Raw genomic sequence first — 19,788 nt, forward strand, 5'->3', positions numbered from 1 at the left:
CTGAATCAGCAACAGAGCACGTAGCACATGAGAGGTCCAGCACAAGTTGTGGTGACGGCTTCCATTTCACCTGAAAGGAACAGAGCAAACTGGAACTTGTAACTGTCAACAGAGCAAGACAGAATTTGGTTTCAAGTAATGAAAACGTAAGTTGTGTTCTATCACACAGAGTTATGTTCTTCTCCATGCAGCTGTATGCTGAGGTGTGATGGTGGGATGCTCTAAACATTCTATTCATTTTTCCTGGTGGGGTAGTAGAGTCTGTTACAAAATATAAAATTAAGGAAGAATTTTGCCAGAATCTAAACCTGGATTTCATTAGGGGGTGTTGTCATTTCACTATAAAATACATCTGTTACAGCGTTCCATAAAGTTTAGGCACACAATAGAGTAATAAACTGATTTTATAACTTGGGTAATACTCCACCATCGACTTGCTCCCCCCTGCTGTGTGCATTGTATTACCTCAGTTCAGAAACGTTTGCGCACTGCATGGAAAGTGCATTGGTATTGCAGCCGGTGGAAGTGTTCGGAATGGTGTATGAGATGCGTCTTGTAGAGAGGACAGGCAGCAGCAGGAGCTGCGCTGTGATTCACTGCAAGCAGTTATCTGGGCAGCACAGAGCCCTTCCTCTGAGCCCATGTGGCTGCACATCCCAGCGCCACCACTGATAACAGTGGTGGAAACCCCACGTAAAGGTTTCTGGAAGCACCAGTGCTGTCTGAGCAGGGCAATAGCACCAACCCAGCAGCTCTGGGATAAAGCCGGCGCATCCCTTCACAACACCGTAATCTGGCAGAGATGCACTTAATGTTGTCTTCCACATTTCCTGTGCAGACAAATCCCTTCCCTGGATGCTTCCTGGATTAACACAGTCGCATCCTCAAACAAGACACAAAGAGGTCAGAGGAGATGAGCATCTACATGGGATTGATACAGTTCTGCTCACGTGTTCATGGGAATGTTTCAATAAGTATTGACAGGTGAGCTTAATGGTTGTTCCAGCTCCTCTCCCCGAATATCTGTTCTTCTCTCTTCCCATGGAATAATAACAATGAGGGTCATGCTTTTTCTTCTAAGCAGAGAATTCCAGGCAATCTGAGTGTCTGAGAAGGTTCCTGGGTATGCTGCTCTTCAGTTTGCCATACGTGAATTTGAGCTTCCAGCCCGTGGTGTGCACAATTGTTAATGACAACAGCAGAATGATAAAGATGAATCACAGAATTATGTAATCACTCAGGTTAGAAAAGACCTTAAAGGTCATCGAGTCCAACCACAACCTGACCATAGTACCCTAACTAACAACCCTCCACTAAATCATGTCCCTGAGCACCATCACAATGAGTGAAATTTATTCTTCAGAATAAGTAATTCCACGTGGCAAGCCCTGCTCGAGAGTAAAGAAAAGCTTCAGCACCTTGAGATCCATCTGCACCTCAGAGATGCCTCTTGCGGCCCAGCGTGTAGGCAGGAAACAACTTTGTCACCTTTGGGTTTTTTTTGCTGCTTAACACTGGAACGTTCTGCTGCTATAAACTACCTGCAGCATTTTGAATAGTGCAGTGTAAAACACAGTTCCTCTCTGAATGCCACATGGCATTAACTTGATTCTGTGTTTCAAGAAAGGAAATATCCATCATGGGGAATTTAAAAAAAATGGAGTTGGAGCCCCAGATGAACTCTTGACAGCTTGGTTACCATCGGCCACTCAGAGACACAGCTGAGTGGAAACACTGACAGTCTCTATGATAGCGGTGGGAATAGTGCCAGTGAAACAGAGTCCTGGGGGCATAACGTGATGCAGAATCACAGTGGCTCCCCGCATCCCCACTTCTTTGCAAATAAACTCGATAGAAAATTTGTGCACACCTGGTCCTTTGACTAAGAAGGAATAATCTCCTGGCACACCAGTCACTGTTGTTACTGGTATTACAATAATACATTTTGCATGTGGCAAAAGGCGCTGGGCAGATTATCCCCGACGGGAAGTCAAAGGTGCCGCACTGTGCCCGAGGTGCTGCGAGGGGGAAACCACTGCTTCGCTCTTCTTGTGTCCCCTGCCACGTGCTGCTGTGACAGTCCCTGTCTGCTCTTGGCTGAGCCAGTGGTGACGAGCTCTCCACGGATGTTCCAGTGAAATGGCTCAGCTCTGCCTGCGTATGTTGTTTGTTTGTGACAATGTTGCTGATCGTGCCTGCAATGGGGAAAGAAGGGTTGATGTGTGCAGCTCTGCGGGCACACCAGCAGGGCAGAGGGAACAGTGATAAAGGGCGGCTTCTGGACTGTGGCTGGAGCCAGAGAGTGACATCTGCCCTGAGCTGGTGCCTTCCGACAGTGAGAGGCACAACGGAACGTCCTGTGTGACAGATGGGGATGTTGCCCACTGCGGTGTGCAGTGCTCCCCTTGTTTTCACAAGATGTATGAGAAAGAACAACACCCCCAAAAAGTGCCTCACTGAAATGCTGGGGGAAACTCTTGCAAATGAAGAAAACAGAAGGAAAGAAAGCAACTATTTGAAAAGACATGGATTACTAGAATAGACCTCAGCTTGACAGTACTCTGCAGTCAGCTTTATGCTTTGTGGCTCCTGTTAAGAATGCTAAGAGTGATTCAAATCCATTTATATAAAACTTCAGGGCATAGAAGGGCAAGAAAATGACTTTTCTACGCCTCTTAGATTAGATTTGTGCAATGAAATGCTGGAATATGCTCTGGTTTGGGTGTGAGGAATGCAAAGGCATAATAATTACCAGCCAGCACGCCAATTTAATGCAGCATTCAGATTGTTTAAAAGACTGATACCACTGAATGCAACCTTTAAAAACAGGCATCAAAATTTTTAACAAAACAAATAATAGAGTTACCTTGTATAAGAGAAGGTGAAATTCTTAAATACAAGGATTGTGAAAGTTCTACTGCAAGCGTTGAACAATTAGCAAGCATGATGTTTTGAAAATATAGAAGTGAAATACTAAGAACACAGGGCACAGCTATTGCTAAACTCCTACATTCCAGTTCTGGTGTACGAGGCAGATGCCAAACGCTGTTAAAGTGCAGCAGCTCTGCTGCTGATTTCTTGTTTCAGATTTGGGTCTGTCTTCATCCCGAGCTGTGTGGAGCTCTGGCCAAATGTGCTTCAGCCAGGAACGGGGAGGAGATTCAGGAAGGATTTTGGCCAAGTCCAAAGCTGAAATGATAAACTGTGTACATTATGAACTGGTTTCTGATTAGAAAGCATGAAGACATGACAGAATGAGAAATTCACAAGTGTTGATCCATCTTGGGCTGCAGATGAAGCAGGAGGATTTCTGTGTTTGTGTTAATATATCTTGTAGTTAGTCCCCAAACTACAGCCAAGGGATGGGAACGATTTGGCATATGAAGACATGACATTCATTTTATGATTCTGTGTTTACACTTCAGATGATCTCTTTGGTCAGTCATGGAGAGGTTCTCGCTCCATCTTGGAACCAGGATACCTTGACTCAGGCGAACACTTTTTCAGCCCACTGTCTTTGAACGTTTCTTCTTAAGGTGGGAATTTTGCTGGGCTCAGCTATAGAAAGCCACTGAGAATGGGCCATGCACCTGCTTCTGGGGTGCTGAAGTTTATCCTCCTGTTCTCTGTGGGGTGTGAGTCATACAGCTCCTTCCTCAACACAGGATGAGCTGCAGGAGACTATATGTTTTCTTCAAGCAGTTCAAACAAGTCCTTGTTCCTTGCTGGGACTGCAATCCCATGATCCCAGTCATTGAATCATGGGGTCATATAATCGATTGAGTTGGAAGGAACATTTAGCGGTCATCCAGTCCATCCCTGCAACAAACATCTCAGCCGGCTGCTCAGAGCCCCATCCAGACTGACCTTGAGTGTCTCCAGGAGCAGGACATCCACTGCATCTCTGGACAACATTTTCCAGCGCCTCACTGTTCTTATTGTAAAAAACTTCCTTACATCCAGTCTAAATCTCCCTTTCAGTTTCAAACCATTCCAAATCAGTTCACCGCAAGAAAGACATTGAGACCCTGGAGCGTGTTCAAAGAAAGACAACAAAGCTGGTGAGGGGTCTGGAGCCTTATGAAGAGCAGCTGAAGGAGCTGGGAATAGCCTGAGTTCAGCCTGGAGAAGAGGAGGCTCAGGGGAGACCTTATTGCTCTCTGTAACTTCTTGAAGGGAGGTTGTAGTGAGCTGGGGGTTGGCCTCTTTTGTGTAACTGGTGATAAGACCAGAGGGAATGGCTTCATGCTGTGCCAGGGGAGGTTCAGGGTGGATGTTAGGAAATGCTACTTCTCTGAAAGAGTGGTCAGGCAGTGGAATGGGCTGCCCAGGGAGGTGGTGAAGCCACGGACCATGGAGGTGTTCAAGGAACGTTTGGATGTTGTGTTGAGGGATGTGGTTTAGTGAGAACTGTTGGTGATGGGTGGATGGTTGGACTGGGTGATCTTGTAGGTCTTTTCCAACCCTGGTGATTCTGTGATTCTCACAGCCCCTTTAGATGCCAAGAGGCCACCTGTTGGTCTCCCTGGAGCCTTCTCTCCAGAATGAACATCCCCAGCTCTCAGCCTGTCCTCTTAGGGGATGTGTTCCATCCTTTGGGTCATTTTTGTGGGCCTCTTCTGGACACAGAAACAGCTCCATGTCTCTCTTGTACTGAGGACTCCACATCTGGACACAGTACTGCAGGTGAGGTCTCACAGCACGGAGCAGAAGGGCAGGATCTCTCCCTTGCCCTGCTGGCCATGCTGCTTTGGATGCAGCCCAGGACACAGTTGTCTCACTGGCAATGCTAGTTCTTACTAATACCACAGATTTAAGGGAAGACTCACAGAAAAGAAGAATCCTGGCTTTCCTGGCTATTAAAAAAAAAACAAACACCAAGCATGTTTAATGCAAAGCCACCATTATTTACTGTCAAACAATGAACAACCCCTGTGACCTTGTAGGGATGTACGTGCCAGTCTCTGCTCAGCAGATGTGAATACCTCGTGCTGGGGCACACAGCAGAGCGGGGTCCACGGACCACAGCTGTGGGAGCTGACCTGGGAACCCACAAAGCCAACATGTGGTCCTGTCACACCAGCATGATTCTAGGGATAAACCAGGATGGAAAACCACTCTTGCTGAACAGATTATTCAGTTCCTCTGCTTTCCTCATTAAAGCAAATAATTTCCCCCCCTGAAATTATTTTGCCTTACCCTGAAGTGTTCTTAAAATATCCGTAATGCGAAGCGTGAAGCGTGGAATTGGGTCCTGCTGAGGACAAGGTAACAATATGAAGGGTGTGAGACAACGTGAGTTTTCATTGTGTTTTACAAGCACTCGCAGTTCACATCTCATTGGCTTCAAGGCCTCTGCTGGTGATATTTCCTTCTTCTAAGAATAGAGCCTGAAAGTATTTTAAGAATTCTAGTTGTCGTGCAATTAACAGCGAAACACTTTGTTCTGAGTAACAAGATTTGCTTGTTTTGAGTGCTAACAGTATTTTGCATGTAAAATAAGAGGGGCAGTGGGGAACGTTTTATTGCCAGCGCTTTTCCTTACAGGGGGATGAATCACGTACATTCTTGGCAGCCAAGCTCAAGTTCACAAGAATGCTCAGTTTGATCAACTTCCTTCAAAATACAAAGCTCAAAGTGAAGAGGAAAGCAGAGAGAAAGGAACTTGGATGGCTTTCCATGCAGTAGACATTACAAGATGGACATCCAAGCAGGAAGACAATAAATCTACTGTGCAAATTGTTTTGCCCAAAGCAAATCACTGAGCTGCTGTTAAAGGAAGGTTCAGGCTAAATTAAGAAAATAAAACTGGAAGGGAAGAAAATAAAGAAGAGGAGAAGAGCCAGGGGAAAGAAAGAGAACCCTGCCAGCCTGGCAGGCATGGTGGGTGTTGTGTCAAACGTTCCTTTATATGCTAACAAAACAATGTGATTTTTCAAGAAAAATCCCTAGCCTTGCCTTCAGAGTGGACAATTGTGCTGAGAAACGAAATAGGAGAATACAGTTAATTTAATTTGGGTGCGGGGAAACAGCCCAATGTCAGGCTGTGGTATGTGACGCTTCTGGAAGTCGTGCAGGGTTGCAGGGTTCACCGCGCTGTCCCCACTGGTCGGGAAGCCGTGCTGGGAGTTGGAAGGGACCCACAAGGATCACTGAATCCACAGACCCCCTCCACACAGGAACACCTGAAATCCAAACAGAGTGCTGGCCAAACAATCCCCGAGCTCCAGCACTTGGGGCCGTGCCCATTCCTCAGGCCCTGTCGCTGTCCCACTCTGCTCCGGGCTGAGTGTGCAGGGGCTTGAGCTGCTCCTCACACACCTCGCCCTCCAGACCTTTCATCACCTTGGTAGCTCTCCAGACGGTCTCTCCTGTTTCTATTCACAGGACTGATTTTCAGCTGGATGTGCTCCCTGTTCTGGTTCACCAGCGGGCTGCCCATGTCACTGTGTGACATCCTCAAGTGGCAGCAGAGGTGATAAGCAGTTGAAGGGTGTTGGGGAATGACCACAGCTGGGTGGGCATCCCCGCTGCTCCTCTGCCACCCCACCAGCACCAGTCTGCGACTCTTTTGCCCCTGCCACTCGCTTCGGCTCAGAAGAAGCCAAAGGGCCATTTCAAGAGCCAGCACAACTGCTTGTTGGCTGCAGTGTAAACAGCCCAAGCGAACATCAATGTGCTGAAGATAACTGTGAGAATGTCGAACCAGCACGGGACTGCTGCCCCCAAACCTGTGTGTGCTCAGTGAGCCTGAGTGGGGGAAAAAATAACTGGAAGAAAGAGAAGGCTGAGGCCCAGAAGGGCTGAACCAGGCAGCAAAGGACCATTGGAACTTGAAGCGGGGCCCCAAACTGCAGTAATGTCAGTTTATAATAACCTGAGCATCACAGAATTGCTGCTCTTTGTCTTCAGATCATTTTCAGTGTATCGCCTGCTTCTGTCACGCTCTGTAGTACCCAAGCAGCAAGCCCAGTGCTTCCTCTTTGATTCCATAACCTGATATGCTGCCTATCATGCAGCAAATCTGGTGCTTTTGGGACACTGTGAATTTGCTGCGTATTCATCACACAACTGCATCATACAGGGCAAGAGCGGAGCTTCCTGGTCAGGTTTCCGGCACACGTGTTGGACAATAGGTCAGCACAGGTCTTGGGGACATGTCCAGGCTCTCCAAACACGCAGCCTTCCCATTCCATCTACAGTATAATCTTCAGAAATCTACACAAGCCATTTTTTTTTTCATGTCAGAAAAAGAAACCCCCCAGAAAACATGCACACAGGGTAACCTGGAGCGAGAGCAGCAAACACAGTGAGAAACATTTGCCCAAGTTGCCAAGGAGAAATGCCAGCAGCTCTCAGCTCTGGAGTTTTTAAGGCTGGACAAACATGTACCGGAGTGAAGAGGGACAGCCCAAAGCAGATCCTTCCCAGCCTTACATTCCTGTGATTCTCTGCAAGGGAGGACTAAGATGACACTGCCCTGGCACAAGGAGCAGTGAGCACAGTCTGTTCTCTGCTCTGCAGAATATTCTCTCCTGCAGCAGCCTCTTGCTGGGACAGCGCACAGCCCAGGGCAGCCACCATGCTCAGCCCAACAGGGGATTTGTATGCAGTGAGACTGTGCATTCATGCACGAGGGAATTAGCAGAGGCAATGGTGCTCTGCCATCGTAATGCAGAGCGAGGCTGGAACACGATGAGGGTTTTTTGTCTTTGGTGTTTTTTTGTTGCTGGGCTGTGGGGTTTTTGTGGGGCTTTTTTTCTTTTTCGGGATTAAAATAGGCAGAACAAGAGTCGGTTGTTGTTTTGGGGAAGAGGAAAGCGGTTGCTGTCAAAACGTTTCACCGACTTGGCCAAATGGCCAAGCTGGCCCTGCCTGCAGCGCACACCGACTTCAAAGGGCTTATCTTGAATAAGGATTAGCGGGAGCCAGATCTCCGCTTCCTACACGCATTCAGCTGAGGGTAAATGATATGCAAGCCAATACCCAGAGGGTGTGTTTTCCTTCTGAAGCCAGCCACATTGCCAGCACCTCTGCCAGCAGGTCTGCGGGATCGATGTCCCTTCAGCAGCATGCGGGCGCCCAGGGGCAGCGCGGCCGTCACCCGGCGCTGGGAGCGGGGCTGCTTCCAAGCACAGCCGCCACCAAACAGCGGGGCAGGCCCCGCTCCAGCAGCGAGCAGCCCGCTCAGGAGGGGTGTGTGGCTCTCAAACAGGATGCAGGCTGAATAAACCTCCATTCCTGAAGAGGGTGGTCCCCGAAGGTCAGGGCTGCCTTCAATGGGGTGGCGGTGTGAGAGGAAACTGCCTCAGAGTGTGCTTTCATAATGCTCCGACTGTGAATAAATTCAGCTTGTTGTACTCTGGGTTCCCAAGAGTTAGTCATCAAAAACGTGAATAGGAGAATAAGGTTAGGAAAAGAACAATTCTCCAGCTGAACTTCCATCCCGGGATGAATGGGGTCCCTCTCCCCTCCTCCTCTGACTTCAGACAAAGGGCTTTGCAAGGCCGTGCAGGAATTCACTTTGCTGCCTGGGAGGAACGTATGCAGTAGGTGACACAAACACATCTAGAGCACAGCTCAGGTGGGGTCAGCTGGAGCGCGTGGCGCAGCATGTGCCCATTGGCTTTTGAACATCTCCACACTGCAGCCTCTCTGGGCCATCATGTTCCAGCTGAGCACAGACAGGTGGTGACCAGAGACACGATGTCGCTGTAGGCCGCTCTGACACCTTTTGTCTTCCTGGTAACAGACTGGACAAAAGCACAGTGTCACACAACATGTGTGACACCCACTGACCCTGGTTCTGGTGAGTCTGGGTGTAAAGATGTGGGTCAGGGTTGATTCATGCTTTGCCTGGTTGCTTAATTATGAACATCAGTCAGTCAAAGAGAATGTTGGGTGCTGCATGGGATTAACACACTGTGGCCCTTGGGACCATCCTTGACTCAGGACAGAACCAACCACTGCTCCAGCAAGTGCTCCATTTACTGCAGGGCCTTTGAACCTGTCAGCACTAAATCCACAGAAAGTGATAGAGATATTTCATTCTTCAAGGCATAACAATTTTCCTGGGTGTATTTGTCTCTCAAGGCTCCAGAAGGTGAAGGGCCAGGCAGGGTCACACCTTCTAGTCTCATCTGTCCATATCAGGACTTTGCCCTGACCATCACCGTTACCAGGGCATCTGTCACTGTTGGGAGAAGATCTTATCTAAATCTCCACCGAGGCACATTTAGGCTGTCCAGGGCAATTGTGTGTTGCTCAAGCTGAAGTCACTGAAATGTTTCAATTAATGGACAAACACTGTCTGTCGCTTCCCTCTGTGTGACGCACAGAAATCTGTCTGCTTCCTCCCAGAGCACAGGACAGCATGTCTAAGCCACTGGCTACTATAATTATGAGGGGATAAGCATTTATATGGCACTGTAAAGGTGAACTGAGTGCTTTGCAAATTCAAAACCCACTAATCTCATTCCCAAAGAATTCAGAGTTAAACACGGTCAAGGAAAAAAAATGAAGCAGTTGTCCTGAGGAAAAAAAAACAGATCCTGCGGAGACCAAGAATCCCTCAGGAAAAAGAGAGAGAGGCCAGGGGCTGGGGGCATGGAGCCCACTCTGAAATACGGGAGCCTCTCCTCCAATCTGCTGTGGACCTCATGGATGTGGCCAAGAGGGCCAAAGGCATCCTGGATTGTATCAGGAATGGTGTGAGCAGGACTAGGGAAGTCATCCTGCCCCTGTACTAGGCACTTGTGAGGCCTCGCTTCAAGTACTGTGTTCAGTTTGGGGCACATCAGTACAGAAAGGACATGGAGGTGCTGGAGCAGGTCCAGAGAAGGGCAGCAAGGCTTGTGAAGGGCTTGGAGAATATGCCCATGAGGAGAGGCTGAAGGAACTGGGGCTGTTTAGTCTGGGGAAAAGGAGGCTGAGGGGAGACCTTATTGCTCTATTCCAGTATCTGAAAGGTGCTCACAGTGAGAGCGGGGCTGGTCTCTTTTCACTGGTAACTGGTGACAGGACGAGGGGAAATGGCCTCAAGTTGCACCAGGGCAAGTTTAGGTTGGATATCAGGAAAAACTTCTTTACAGAAAGAGTTGTTAAGCACTGGAATGGGCTGCCCAGGGAGGTGGTTGAGTCACCATCCCTGGCTGTGTTTAAAAACCATTTGGATGTGGTGCTCAGGGACATGATTTAGCGGAGGGTTGTTAGTTAGGGTAGGATTGTTGGGTTGTGGTTGGACTCGATGATCTTTATGGTCTTTTCCAACCTGAGTGATTCTATGATTCTATGATGATCTTTGGGAGTCAAGGAATCAACTAAGTTCTTCTCTGTTTAAAACTGATATCACCTCACTGTACACACATGCAGCTACCAAAATAAATGCAGGCTACAGAAGAGCGCCATTGCAAGAGAGCTCAGGAGGCTCTCAGGAAGCAAGAGAGGGAAACAGGGCAAAAGGAGAGGAAACTCCAAAGAGGAGAATGTTCCTTGTGAGTGAGGAGGGAGGAAGCTGGTGAAAGGATTAAGAAAAGAGATGTGTCATTAAGGTGTGGGGGAAATGACTGCAGATTAACCTTTAAGTTGGGCTAAAGGGAGTACAGGAGAACCTGCAGTGAAACTGTGCAAATTACAGCTGCTGAAGCAAGGAATGGGCAGAGCGTGTAGAAAGACTGAAGAACTGGTGATAGAAAAGCAAGGGCCACTTTGAGATGATACTAAGACAGAAATAAAAGCTTTGGATTAGGCCTTGAATGAGAGGTTGGTTGTAGGAAAGAAAAGAAAAACATTGCCCCCCGAGTATGACATATCCTGAGCCTGCCCCGTTGCTACATACACAGCAAGGACCTGGCACTGCATTTGGAGTTACATGTGATCATATTAGAGGGGAAAACATGAAAGAGAAATAAGACTGATTTTATCAGGCTGAAGGGAATGCAAAGAGCATGGGGAGTAACTGTAAATACCTGAATTCTCTGCACCTGGAGTAAGACGTGGCCGGGGGACTGATTTGTAGTCGTGGTGACAGAGAAGCAAGGGCCCCTTGAAGTATTTTTCAGCCCTGGTGAGACACGCTTGAAAACAATTTGTTGCAACTGATGTGTCTCTATTCACTTTGATTTACAGGATAATTGTACTGCTATCTTCGGGATTCTGGTATTCCAAGATTTGCAGAAGATTCTACTTATTTACAACGTTACAGCATCAGGCAACGTGTGATTCTCGCTATGACCAAATTCTGTATTTCAGTTATTTGCTTGTTATCCATCCTGCAGTTTTAGTGATGGTGATGAATAAAACCACCCTTGACACTGAAAGGTGCTTCTTTTTAAACCTTAGTCTTCAGATTTTATGAGCTCTTAACACAGAAGGCAAAGGTAACATAAAGCAGAGACTGAAAGAAAACAGCAGGAATCTGTGTGTGTCTGGGATCGCTGCGGAGCTTTTTAGACAAGCAAGTGAAAGCAATGGCTGGGGTGGGAAGAAGGTTCAAAATAGCTGTAGGCTGAAAGACCGTGTGGAAGACCAAGAGACAAGCAGTGATAATGATAGTCATCTAACAGGGATACACAGCTGTGAAACACGCTTAGAGTGAAACGTCCTTCAGTTTGGACACTTTCTGAGCCACGTTACCCTCTGCTCATGTTCTAGTAGCGCATTACAGACTGTTGGAGGCTTTTCACATTCACGGTCTCCTGTGCAGATGTCACTCAGAATTTCCACGCAGCATTTTAGGGGCTGGTAGTCCTGGGCCCAGTTTTCATAGAGCTTTTCAGATGACAACACACAATTTTATGTTTCTAACGCAAAGAGCAGACAATGGAAGTAGTTGCTGCCGCCCATCTGTCCTCGTTGTGATTTTACTGATCTATAGTGTTCAGGCCATGCCATTTTATTCATGCAAGTGACTGATCTCATGGAAAACAGTAAATACCTTCTCTCAGTTTTCTGGCATCCTTCTTTGCTGATAAAGAAATGTAAACAAGTGCAAAGCACACAGGACCTCAGCTCTCAGAGCACACAGAGGTGTTACTGTAGCTTTTCCTCTGCTCGGTATATTTTTCTCTCTTCCAAGAAAACAGGTGAGGTTTGTTGGCAGGGGTTTCATATGCTGCTTTGTGGTGCCTGGACAAGCTGTCACTTTGCTTCCTTCCCACAGGCAATCCAAACAGGCGAGGCTGCCTCTGGAGCCCCTCTGTGCCTCTGATCACCTGCCACTTCTTCTGGCAGTGCTTGAGCAGGAGTGCTGGGCTCAGGGCTTACAGCACCATACAGCTATGACAGGTACCCGGTACAAGGCCAGCTCAACTGGCACAACTGCCATGAAAGGCAGTTTACTTAGGATAACGAGACACAGCATCAGGCTCACAGCACAACTGAAAATGGCCATGTGTCAAAGCAGTGTCAATGGCAAGGAGTATCAGAATTTCTGCAGATTGCCAAGGACAAGACCTAAGTCTTACAGATATCCCCTTGAGCTTTGTGCCCAGACAGCAGCCCGGAACCATGCAACTGGACATCCCTTCTCATGCATGACTCCTCATGCGTGGCATCCCTTCATTACTTGTGTACTAACAGTATGACCCAATGGCTGCCCACAATCTAATACTTGACCCACGCTTGTCTGCAATGTTCTTGCTTTTAGTGGATGTTCCCCATGTGCGGTCGCCTTGTATTACATGGCCTTACTTAACTCGTGGTCACTTCTGTCACCTATTTCCCACACTTCCATACAAAAGCAGACTTCATAAAAACAGAGACACAAACAGTTTCTTTTAAAAAAGCTCATCACTTCTGTCTATAGCTGACCTCTATGCCAGTTTCCACTGTGGTCTGATTCAGCGTGTATGGAATATATGAGTGCACGTAGTTAAATCTCTCTTACAGTTTGACTTTCCTGTTTCATATTGGCTCTCCCTTCTTCACTGTGCATTGCTGATGTCAGTCTGCAATCTGTCTAGTTCTCTTCCTCTGAACTATGTGTCTTTTTCTTATCCTCAGTTGTACTTCCATGCCCATCTGTACCATTATTTTAATTATCTTTGAACAAATATTCATAGTACTTCTGAACACATGTCAGTGCCCATTTTTTTATCCCATCTCTTCCTTTACTCTGTTTTATGTTCAGTTTCCTCTCACGATTTAATCAGTAGAAATTATATGCTATTATTATCTTTTCCTTTTGAGCTGATTTAGTCATAATAACAAGGCTTAAAGGGAACGAGCCAAGTCTTGCTGCAAGATCTGATCCAAAGCTCATTACCATGGTCACTATTTTTCTGATCATCTTCCTACTAGATTTCCCTGCTTCTATAGACTCTTGTCAGATCTGATAACATCTTAGATGAAAAATGCTTTCCTCTGAGTCCCGCGTCTAGCCTACACCGTGCATTGTGTTGGGAACCTAAAAGGTGTTCAAACGGTATCTGATCTGACACCTTCTTGCAGGATGCTCTGTTCTGAAGTGCTGCTTTTCCTTCTATTGCTTCTGATAAGGCAGCCCACTAGAAGTGCTAAATTCTGACTCAGTTCTACCCTTTGGGTGGAAGGGAACCATTTACATGTTTGTAAGTCGAGATGCTGGTAACATATCTGGTTTTAATTTTCAGAGATACTGGACTGGCAGCCCTGTTGAAACCCTTGGTTAGTACCTTTATTCTCTCTAGCAAAAACTTTAGCCTCCGCTGTGACAGTTCCCTCTGTGTGACATTTTGTTGACAATCTCCCAGTTAATCATAGAATCCCAGAATGGCTTGGGTTGGAAGGGACATCAAGGATTATCGAGCTTCAACCCCCCGCCACAGGCCAGGCTGCCAAATTAGCAGACTTCCATCAGGTTTTTCTGGTGAGCCACCTAGTAGGTCCATTTCTTGTTGTGCTTTTGGGAAGGAGACATTTAGCTTTACTGAGCAGGCATTAACTGCAAGCAGGTAACAAAAAAGGACTCACTTTAAAGAAAGCTTCTGGAGCTTTGTTTGGGTAGATTACAGTCTGTCGTGTGAGTCATCTTTGTCTCTTCTGTTGGGGTTTAATCTAAAATATCTCAGATTTCCTTTATGTGTGAGCTATTCAGTGGGTAAAGCTGTGAGTAATTTTACGCTGATATAATAACTTATGTCTGTGTTCTCATGAAATGAGACATCTTTTCTGCTTTCCAGAGTTTATGTTTCCTGTAAACCAACTAAATCACAGGAAAGAGATTTCTTCTGCGTTCCAAGCTGGCAACAGAAAACAACAAAACACCAGATTCAGGTTAACAGCTGAAAAACACTGAGTGCATGTTTTTCTTGATAAGCTCACATGAAAATATGTGCAGTTCATTATAAAGAATGCAATATAAATTCCCTAGCCGTCAATAGTTTTTAAATTGTATAGCTCAGTCTAACACAAAAAGTAGATAGTAGATGCTTTAAAAAACAATTAGTTTTCCAATGGCTAGAGCTACAAAGGATTGTAATACCAGACCATCAAAGTAGGTACAGTAAATTATCAGAGAAACAAATACAGACTTCCCTTAAATCAATGCCAAACTGTGCCAGTGGGCTTTGAGGCATCACGTTAGGATAGTGATAGTGCACAGAAGGAGCTATTCATTCAGAGATTTCTTAGTCCTTCCAAGATGTGGGAATCATTTCGTTTTCCTAACAGACAGGGAAAATGAGGCGCAGATGCAAAAAGGTTTGCTGACAGTCTCAGAATGTGTGAATGAATGGAGAAAAGCTGAAATGTGCTGCCTTTGGCTCCGCAGGCCTCATTACTATTGGCACCAATAGGAAATGTTCTATTAGAGTTATCACCCTTTTGAGGTGTTGGATGGTCTCTGTATGGTTGCAAAACATTCTTGCATGGATCTATGTAAGGGCAGGGTGCAGTTTACAGTCTCCATGGGCCACACACATGGCTCATTCCTTCCCACATGCCCCATCGCTGCTTTCCCACCCCATGCTCCTCTAGGAACTTCCTGGTCCCCAGCTCTCACCTTTGTACCAGTGACTCTGGGGATTCCTTTGGATTTTCTTCTCCCATACACTGGAGAAGAAAAGTGGCTCATTAGTTCCCTCAGGGTTCCCCACAGTTCCCTCTTTTTTTTTCTTCTCTTTACCTCTCTACACAGGCGCTCTGTACAGCTACCCGTATCCTCACCTATCCCAGAGTCCCTTGCATATTGCACCAGGACTTGTGTTCCTCCCATGCCTTTTCTATCTGTCTGGAGAGTGAATCATTTCTGTGTCTGTGACAGGAAGGGCAGAGCCATGCTGGGGTATTGTTTATGCTGGGAGAAGATAACAGCAACTGTGCCTGACCTTTGATGAAAAGAATTACAGGCCAGATTGATGGCTACTGGATGCCCTCACCAGATGCCAGGGCCTCGTATATCCTGCATTATCCCCCTTCTCGGGATGAGAAGGACACTGCCTATGGATGTGTAAAAACATTTCCTAACAGTTTGGAATTGGTTGGCTGTGGTGTTCAAAAGCCATCTGCACTGCATCTGAAGAAAGGAATGTCACCAAGATGACTGTAAGGACTTGAAAAGTTGGCCGACCGATTCCCAAGCAGAGAGCACAGCTGGCTGCTGTTGGTGAAATTCCACACAGACTCACGACATTCCTGCCGCCCTTTCAGGCTCCGGTTGAAGTCAATGATTGACACCAACTGTGGGGCGGGGGGCAGAGTACGTAGGAACATGGGTCTTTGTGAAATTCAGTGTTGAACCCTCTGTATGAGGGTCATAAAGGCAGGCAGTCTGAGCATCCACAATGCCTTTGCCAATGAAGTAAACCTGGGTTTGTGTTTCCTCTGCAAAGCTGAGTCAGTTTCAAAGCAAGCTTTGCCCTGATGCATCCATTTTGTGTTGAAATCAAATTCCTGTTCTTATATTCTCTACTCCTTTGCCGATAAAAACAAGTTTGATCTCATAGATGTAGTCCTGATAAAAATAAATGAGCTTATCCAAACTGCAGTTAGAACTTAGTTTTTAACCTGCCTACCTTACTGAACCTTTGTCTGTCATTAATGTTAATTCTCACTGCCATTAAACAAATTATATTTACTTCACAGGTTGGGCTGCCTAAGCAGCATTGGACTCTGAATGCCTGTTTCTAACTAGTTTAGCATTGGATTTGGGAAGAATGATTTCCCAGTATCAATCTGCAAACAAAACAGATGTATTAAAACAAGAACATGTCAGTGATGTTTACCCAAGTCCTTTTTCCTCGCACATTGTTCACTGCACATCACAGTAATTTGGTTCTAGACATTTCCTAGTAAAGGATGTTGCTATCAACAAATTCTTTGAGTACTCTCACACATATATGTGCATAACTATTTTGTGTGTGTGTTACTGTAGCAGACAACCAGACATATCTGACAATCTTGCTTTATCTTTCACAAGCTTTCTGAGTGAGTTCAAGGTTTTGTTGGCTACCACTACTGCGTAACGATTCATCCACACACATCACAATTGCTCGATTGATCGTATTTTTAGCAGCATGATTTGGTAATTGGTTCCAAATATAATTACTTAGGAAGACTCACACCTTTGCCCATCTAACACTGATACAAGAGAACAGGGAGGGGAGAAGGCGATTCACCGCATTCGATGTGAGAGAATGGGAGAGAGCTGCACAGAGCTCCTGCCTCCTCTTGCTGTCTCAGGTGGGTGGAAAGAATGTGGAGCTGTGGAGCTGTGCTCTTTCCCACCGTACCTACACAGCACAGCAAACAGCTGCTCAGGCAAGTCAAGAGCTGGATGCTGTAATCATCATATGTCCAGCAGGCTCACTCACTTTAGTGGAGCCGTGAATAAACACACTGACCCTTACTCATGGCAGATTATTATCTTGTGGTCTAGCTGAAAGTGGATTTGCTCGTACAGACATATTGTGTAGCTCTTTTTATGTGCATCTTTCCCTGTGGCAATACCTTGTTCGGTAGAACACAGCTGGGATGAAAGACTTGATGGATCCACAGTCATCCCCAAAAACTTAGAGATCAAATCATGTTCTCACAGAGCTGTTGTGTCATGCTACAACCAAATTCCATTTCCTTCATGTTTTCAAAGATCTCGTTTTTTAACAGCCTGTTTTTCTGAAGGCAGAAACAGCCTGAGGAGTTTTCTTATAAGCAGTGGACCAGCTGAATACAGTTACTTTGTGGAAGCAAATGCAATCCATCTCTGCTGTACCTGCTGCTGCTGCTGGGAATTCAAACCAGCAGCTCTGTGCAAATGCATGAAATTCAGAAAGTGCAGCTGGCTGGAACCAGGAGGTGAAATAGTGCAGCTGAGTTTCATTCCCAGGTGGATTGGAATGCTAAAGGAAAACAAACAAGCTCGGTGGAGGAAAATAAGTGAACAGATCTGTTTTACCTAGATTCAAAAATGTGGATGACAACCAAATCTTATGAAATAACGTATCAGCAGAGAGTAAGCAATTTTTATCTTGATGCTGTTCCTTTAAGCCAGCCTGAATTTTGTTGGGAAAAGGTCTCAAGGCATTGAGCAATCTCTGGTTTGGGCAATCACGTTGCTATGCTTCATCGGTTAAGCATAACAGTAATTCAGAAAATGAAGCCATGCTGCATCTGTCATATCATTTAAAATTTACTTCAGTATAGCAGGTATTTGAAGATTGCAAAATGAACCACATTATCCTGCAATATTCCTCCAACATTGGAATCTGCTCTGAACCTGATGAGTTTCTTTAGCTTCCTTAGGAGGAGCCAGAGGTTTCCTCCTTCCCCCACTCCCTGCAATATATTCCGGTCAATAACACTATTAAAATTCCAACAGTAATATACAACTCAGTAATATACATCTACAGACTATAGAGATATCTAAAATCAGAATACTTCATGAAAAACAGGCTCGGATCCAGGCACTTCCAACTGTAACGAGCTCTGATATGAACTTTGCATTCAAAAACCCTTTTGCAGCTTGGGCCTGAAGTTTTGTCCCAGGATCAGTAACAGATTTACAGCTAAATTTGTGACTGAATCGAGTTCGGGGCGCTGTGAGGAAACGGCGCTGCCCGGTGTGGGGAGGGCTGAGGCGCCATCGGCTGAGGCGCCATCGGGCAGCGCCGTTTCCTCACAGCCACCTTCTGCCCCCAAAACCCGGGTTGAACCATTTACGAGACTGTAGAGCCACTTGTGAGGTGGGGAAGCGCCACATGACGGCTATAATCACCCCGAGAGGCGGAGGACACACCGCTCCCACCCCATCTCCTCAGGCAGCCCCATCCCCGTTCCCGCCCCGCCGCTCGAGGCCCCTCCCCCCCCCCACTGGTATGTGGCGGGAGGGGGGTGAGAGTGGAATGACGCGGGCGCTGGGTCACGTGAGCAGCGAGGAATGCTAACAATGTAGCGAATGTCCCGACTGCGCCCCGCGCTGCGACCGGGACGGAGCGGGCGGACGGAGATGGAGAGCGGAGCGACCCGCCACGTCGGGGCCGCCGCCACCACAGCGCTGCGTGACGGAGCGCAGGGGGTGTAAGCCGAGGAGGTGAGGCGGGTTTGCGACGTAAGGGCGCGGCGGTGCGGCTCTTCCCATAGCCCGGCGGCCCCTCCATTCCCACCCCGGATGCTCCGCTTGTCTGAGGGGAAAGTTAGAGCTCGGGGCCCGGGGGAGGCGGGTGTCCCGCGTGAGGAAGAGGGGCGCGGGGCTGGCTGTCGCGTCCCGTCACCCCGCCCCCTCCCCCCCCTCAGGCCTCGCCGCTCCGTGCGGGGCTCTCCGGTGTGACAGTCCGGAGCGGGGGGACCCCTCATGCTCGGCCGGGGTTCAACTCCTGGGAGCTTTCCATCCCGGGCCCGACCCTCCCTTAGGGCTGTGTGAAGGGGCCGAGCTCCGGCCCCCTCCGCCTCAGCTTGCTCGGCCGGGCCCGCGGCTCGGCCTGAAGGTCACGGCCCGGCTCAGCGCCTCAGCCCCGGCCCTGCCCGCCGAGTGCGGGACCCGCGCCTTGCTGCGAATCGCTCTGCGTAGCCCCGGGACTGTGGCGGTCGCTGTTGGCCGCGTCCCGCTGCGCTGTGCCGGGCCGGCCCCTGCGTTTGGCTATTTAAGACCCGCCTGGACGCCGAGCTGTGTGACATGGTGTAGGGAGCCTGCTTTGGCAGGGGGTTGGACTCGATGATCTCTGGAGGTCCCTTCCAACCCCTACAATTCTGTGATTCTGTGAGACTCGAGCGCTGAGTTACTCTGGGACGGTTTTGTTTGCAGGGGGGAAGACGAGGGGGAATGATCTTGGGAGAAGTGCTCCTTTTGGTTCTTGCCGCTTTTAGCTTGCGTGCTCTTATAAAGAGGAGTGTGCTTTGTAACACAGTGAAATTCCTGGCCCCTTTTCCCTAGGTTAGACCTCCAGCACAAAGTGGCCAGGCTGCTTCCATGCATTTCGGAGCCAAAAAGCCCAGTGCGATGCCAGCAAATTGTGAGAAGGCAGTTGTGGCCATTCCTTAAAACTCCAGTCCTTACTTCTGCAGCCATCAGTAGTTATTCACCGTGCCGGCACAGTTAGAGGCTGGGAAGCATCTTGTCAGCTCAGGGTCTGCGACTTTGCTCCTGAAGCACAACTGAGCTTTAGTTTCTTGCCGGTGTTCAATCCTACAGAGCCACTGGCATATGCAGCCTGTTGCTGAATGAAGAAATGGGAGTGAGTAGGCAGTGCTGCTGGGATGGCAGACTTCAGCATGTGAATTCAGCGTGGCTGGCTGGTTGGTTGCTGCCAGGCAGCGATTGGTATTTCTCAGATGAAGAAAAAATTCTCAGTTACTCAAAAAGTTGTTCTGACCTCG

At 47.6% G+C, this 19,788-nt stretch overlaps 1 protein-coding gene and 2 long non-coding RNA genes across 3 annotated transcripts in view; all 3 read left to right on the forward strand.

The window, feature by feature from the left end:
• The first annotated feature begins 7 nt into the window (after positions 1-7).
• Positions 8-980, forward strand: LOC146762823 (uncharacterized). The gene is made up of 2 exons (XR_014942193.1): positions 8-146; positions 839-980. It is a non-coding gene; the product is annotated as an uncharacterized LOC146762823 (long non-coding RNA).
• A 3,195-nt stretch (positions 981-4,175) lies between these two features.
• On the forward strand, positions 4,176-11,318 carry LOC146762824 (uncharacterized). The gene is made up of 2 exons (XR_014942191.1): positions 4,176-5,883; positions 11,128-11,318. It is a non-coding gene; the product is annotated as an uncharacterized LOC146762824 (long non-coding RNA).
• Positions 11,319-18,377: 7,059 nt separating this feature from the next.
• The window catches only part of LATS2 (large tumor suppressor kinase 2), a 48,553-nt gene continuing 47,142 nt past the window's right edge, over positions 18,378-19,788 (forward strand). Inside the window, exon 1 of the mRNA XM_015852159.3 lies at positions 18,378-18,505. The gene's annotated coding sequence lies outside the window, so the exon portion shown is untranslated. The remainder of the gene's footprint in view (positions 18,506-19,788) is intronic.

This window comes from Coturnix japonica, chromosome 1 (assembly GCF_054131305.1).
Source record: "Coturnix japonica strain WE chromosome 1, WE-NBRP24, whole genome shotgun sequence".
Lineage (NCBI taxonomy): Eukaryota > Metazoa > Chordata > Aves > Galliformes > Phasianidae > Coturnix > Coturnix japonica.